The sequence below is a fragment of the Felis catus genome, chromosome C2 (genome assembly GCF_018350175.1).
Source record: "Felis catus isolate Fca126 chromosome C2, F.catus_Fca126_mat1.0, whole genome shotgun sequence".
Lineage (NCBI taxonomy): Eukaryota > Metazoa > Chordata > Mammalia > Carnivora > Felidae > Felis > Felis catus.
The window spans coordinates 17,488,931-17,494,592 of record NC_058376.1 but is presented as its reverse complement, the minus strand read 5'-3'; the positions used below and the strand labels follow the sequence as shown (position 1 = coordinate 17,494,592).

At 40.2% G+C, this 5,662-nt stretch overlaps 1 pseudogene; it reads right to left on the bottom strand.

The window, feature by feature from the left end:
• Nucleotides 1-2,924: 2,924 nt before the first annotated feature.
• Nucleotides 2,925-3,127, bottom strand: LOC111556490 (annotated as a pseudogene).
• Between the last annotated feature and the right edge of the window lie 2,535 nt (nt 3,128-5,662).

Sequence of the window (5,662 nt, the reverse complement as noted above, 5' to 3'; positions counted from 1 at the left end):
AGAGAGTGTGAGAAAGAGAGAGCAAGGGAGGAGCAGAGACAGAGGGAAAGAGAGGATCCCAAGCAGGCTCTACACCGTCAGAACAGAATTTGATGAGGGACGCCATCCCACAAACTGCGAGATCATGACCTGAGCTGAAACCAAGAGTCAGATGCTTCACTTACTAAGCCACCCAGGCAGCCACCCCAGAAATTCTTCTTTAAGTTCATCTATTTCTTTTGAGAGAGAAAGTGTGAGTTGGGGAGGGGCAGAGAGAGAGGGAGAGAGTCCTAAGCAGGCTCCACATTGTCAGCATGGAGCCCGAAGTGGGGCTCGAACCCATGAACTGTGAGACCATGACCTAAGCCAAAGTTGGATTCTTAACTGACTGAGCCAGCCAGGCATCCCCCAAAATAGGAAATTCTGAAATGAGAGTAGAGATTGGGTTTGATATGACAAATTTTTATAATTGTTAGATTTCTGCTCATGTTAGTACAATACAATGTAGTTTCAAAATTCATTTCTTGAATAACCAGTCATTCTTGTGTCAGATCCTTGTTTGAGGAAGACCACTATTATCCGATTTTTTTAAATTTTATTTTTTTTAATCTACATCCAAATTAGTTAGCATATAGTGCAACAATGATTTCAGGAGTATATTCCTTAATGCCCCTTACCCATTTAGCCCATCTCCCCTCCTACAACCGTGCCAGTAACCCTCTGTTTGTTCTCCATATTTAAGAGTCTCATGTTTTGTCCCCCTCCCTGTTTTTATATTATTTTTGTTTCCCTTCCCTTATGTTCATCTATTTTGTCTCTTAATGTCCTCATATGAGTGAAGTCCTATGATAATTGTCTTTCTCTGACTGACTAATTTCACTTAGCAGAATGCCTGCTAGTTCCATTTACGTAGTTGCAAATGGCAAGATTTCATTCTTTTTGATGGCCAAGTAATACTCCATTGTATATATATACCACATCCTCTTTATCCATTCATCTGTTGATAGACATTTGGGCTCTTTCTATACTTTGGCTATTGTTGATAGTCTGCTGTAGACATTGGGGTGCATGTGCCCCTTTGAAACAGCATACCTATATCCTTTGGATAAACCTAGTAGTGCCATTGCTGGGTCATAGGGTAGTTCTATTTTTAATTTTTTGAGGAACCTCCACACTGTTTTCCAGTGTGGCTGCACCAGTTTGCATTCCCACCATCACTGCAAAAGAGATCCTCTTTCTCTGCATCCTCACCAACATCTGTTGTTGCCTGAGTTGTTAATGTTGGCCATTCTGACAGGTGTAAGGTGCTATCTCATGGTTTTGATTTGTGTTTCCCTGATGGTGAGTGACAGTGAGCATTTTTTAATGTGTCGGCTAGCCATCTGGATGTCTTCTTTGGAGAAGTGTCTAGTCATGTCTTTTGCCCATTTCTTCACTGGATTATTTGTCTTTTGGGTGTTGAGTTTGATCAGTTCTTTATAGATTTTGGACACTAACCCTGTGTCTGATATGTCATTTGCAAATATCTTCTCCCATTCTGTTGGTTGCCTTTTAGTTTTGCCGATGATTCCCTTTGCTGTGCAGAAGCTTTTTATTTTGATGAGGTCCTAGTCGTTCATTTTTGCTTTTGTTTTCCTTGCCTCTGGAGATGGGTTGAGTAAGAAGTTGCTGAGAGAAAGATCAAAGAGGTTTTTGCCTGCTTTCGCCTCGAGGATTTTGATGACTTCCTGTCTTACATTGAGGTCTTTCATCCGCTTTGAGTTTCTTTTTGTGTATGGTGTAAGAAAGTGGTCCAGGTTCATTCTTCTGCATATTGCTGTCCAGTTTTCCCAGCGCCACTTGCTGAAGAAACTGTCTTTATTCCATTGTATATTCTTTCCTGCTTTTTCAAAGATTAGTTGGCCATACCTTTGTTTGTCCATTTCTGAGTCTTCTATTCTGTTCCATTGATCTGAGTGTCTGTTCTTGTGCCATATTATCCAAATTGTCAACCCAGATATTCACCAAAGGAAATATTCTTTATGATAAGCTTAAACCTGCCCAGAAAAGGAAATTGCTCTCTGAAACACTTCACAATATTTTTGTATATCAAATATATTTAAACTTTTTAGTATAACATTTTTATTAATGCCTTATGACTAGTGAAAGGTCCAGAGGTGACAAGTTTGCTTAGTAAGTGACGTTTTCTGTTTTGCTGTCACTGTAGAGAAGTCTTTTTATTCTTGTCTTTTTATTCACACTATGAAGTCGTAGCTGGAAGGGAGTCGCCAAATCAATGATTACATTTGCTACTTCCACACCACCCCCTCATTACTATGCGTGGTGATTATATTGGTCATTGTATTGGTACCAGTCATCAGTCAATTGAATGAAAGGAAAGGTGGCCTGTGCCACTTTGGGACCAAGGCTTTTCAGAAGTGGGTGTGCCTTCCTCATGGTCTGACACCTTCTGCTTGATGGCTGTTGATGACAGGCCCTATGGGATGCTAGAACAGCAGAATGAAAGGTGTCGGGGCGCCTGGGTGGCGCAGTCGGTTAAGCGTCCGCCTTCAGCCAGGTCACGATCTCGCGGTCCGTGAGTTCGAGCCCCGCGTCGGGCTCTGGGCTGATGGCTCAGAGCCTGGAGCCTGTTTCCGACTCTGTGTCTCCCTCTCTCTCTGCCCCTCCCCCGTTCATGCTCTGTCTCTCTCTGTCCCAAAATAAATAAACGTTGAAAAAAAAAAAAAAGGTGTCTAGGGCCAAAATGGCAGCATGGATGAAAACAGGTCCCTTATCCCAAACCACTTGCCCAAGAATGAAATACGAATGAGATACGAACTTTCATTAAGTTGAGCCCCTACATCTTTAGATCTGTTTTTACAGCAGTTAGCTTATCCTAACCAACAGGGCTTTTTTTTTTAAGTCTTTTCATTGTTTTTTTGTTTGTTTGTTTTTGACTTTTATTCCCCACTCAAATAGTTTCCCTTTCCTCTTGTTCGAGGGGAGAAAGACCATCAACAGCAAAGGGCAGCTGCAGAAGCAATACCCAGAACGAGCTTTACATTCTAGAAAGGACCCTGCACTTCCTCTTTGTGGTTTCCAGTCCTGCACATGTACCGAGAAACTTCTTTAGTAACAAGCTATAGACCTGATCCCTGAAGGTAGTCTTTTATTTTATTTGTTTTGACATTTTTTTTTGTAGAGAATGTTAAATGATCAGTGTGTTCTAGATTGCAATCTCCATAACAGCAAGATTGGTGTTACTTGTCAATTGCTAAGAAGTTATAGTGCCTATCCGTTTGCAAGCACTTAATAAGTGTTTAATTAATCAAAGAAACAAATACCTTAGACTAAAAAAAAAAAATGGTGTCATTTTTTTGTGTGTGACCCAGAAACAAACATATGGCTCTTACATCCTTAGCAAGCATCTAGTGTTTGTACTTCAACCCAGCTAGAACGTTTCTCCCAGTGGTTTCTGGACAGAACATTCCCAGCTGTTTCAGTGCCGCATAGCAAAGCTCTGACAGCTTTCAGAACAAGAGGCAATATTAGTTAATAATCATTTGCACTTGCAACTATCTTATTTCATGACACTGAAACTTATATTCCTCCAGCTACAGTTTCCTTTGGATTGGTGTTGCTGAACTTTAGCATTCGCTGCTAGGCTCCAAGCTGTGACTATAAATCCCTTTGAGTTATTCACTCTTCATTCCCACTCAACATGTTCTAATTAACTCATAATGAATGCTCCCCAAATACTGCACATCTGACATCTTTTTGTTAATCAGAATGGGGTAGGAAAGAAGTCGTACCACTTTCTTTTCTGCTAACCAGCCATCTTTTGGCATCTTTCTGTATCAGATGAGTTTGGTGATGATACATCTTAGATGACACCCGTCTCTCAGCTCCATCAATGGACCCCGGTTGTACCTTTCATTCTGTATACCAGGATATAATCAGAAGTGACAAAACTTCAGTGCAGGGAAAACTGCACACACTGCACAGGATTCTTGAGGCTGTCTGGCCTGAGAACATGGGCATGTGTGTGTGCAATAATGCGGAGCCTATTTTCAGGTATTGTATTCTGAAGAATATCCTGATCTTTTTATTAACATTCTTGTTTTTGATGTTTTCATTTGCATTCTGAATTTGTTTCCAAAAATTCTAGCAATTGTTTGCTTGTTTGGGTTCTGGAAAGAACCCTATTTCGACTGTAGTTGAGATAGCAGATAGACGACGAATATGTCTGCTTTTTAGTTTTACGTGGAATGTGTGGGATGTTTGTGTATGTGTGTGTGTTTGGTCCTTTTGTGTTGCTATGGTTTTTTTTTTTTTTTTAATGTTTATTTATCTTAAAGAGACAGAACAGGAGTAAGGGATAGGCAGAGAAAGAGGGAGACAGAATCCAAAGTAGGCTCCAGGTTCTGAGCTATCAGTACAGAGGCGGACCTGGGGCTTGAACTCACGAACTGTTAGAAAATAACCTGAGCCAAAGTTGGATGCTTAACTTACTGAGCCACCCAGGTGCCCCTATGGTGCTATAGTATTTTTTTGGGGGGAGGGGTTAATTTATTTTGAGAGACAGTGCAGAGGAGGGGTAGAGAGAGAGGGAGAGCGAGATCCCAGACAGGCTCTGCACTGTCAGCATGGAGCCTGATGTAGGTCTCAAACTCACTAACCGTGAGATCATGACCTGAGCCGAAACCAGGAGTCGGACGCTTAGCCAACTAAACCACCCAGGTGACGCTATTGCTATAGTTTTTAAACACATTTTGGAATAATCAGAAAATCTTAGGATTAGAAGAAACTTAACTGTCCAAATAATTCAACCTCCCATTGTCTGTTAGTGATTCCTGCACAGATGTTGTTTAAAACAATAAACCTATTTGACAGATGAAAGGTGATATTGCAAGTCCTTTCCTGATGTTAAATAGAACGTCAGCCTTGCCTTGTACCTCCTAATGGTCATTGTCATACTGACTAGTGCTTCTGCTTAAGAAAAAAAAAATTAAGCCAGAATTTTTATAAACAATTTGGAATAGTTTTCCAATTTGAAATGAAGTTTTGGAGTTGTATTCAAAGAATTCTAGAAACTTGTAGAACAAGTTTGAGGCTATTGCTCAAGGACATACATATCAGCAGTTAGTATTCCTGACGATACATCACTGGATCTCAGAGTTCTGGGTCCTAAGTTCTAGAAGGATGGTAGAGAATACATTGAACACGGATAGCTGTGAAAGCTTTAGGTGATCATCCTAAAAGCACTAGAGGTTTTCTCATCTATAGAAATCTAGAGGTTTTTGTATTTAAGCTTTGTGCTTTAGATTAAGATGACATAAATTAGATCCTTAATTAGTATTCTTTCCACTAATAGCTTTGATAAACCTTTGATTTAAGATACCATAATATAGGCGGAATAAAAGCAAAGTATGTCTCAGGTGGCTACAGCTTGGCACGGATCTCGGCCAGCCAAAGCTCTAACTTTGTTGGATCGTGCCAACAATTATTGTGGTCTGTTTAACTTATTTTGACCTACTGTATATAAGGACTATGTCATATACGTCTATTTTTATGCTAATGACGTAATTCCTAAATGGCCGAAGCCTATGTCAAATTGTACAGCAGAGGTTGTAAAAATACCAAAACTAAACTTGAATGTTAAATCCTAAATACATGGTCATGATAGTCAGTCAGAATGATGATA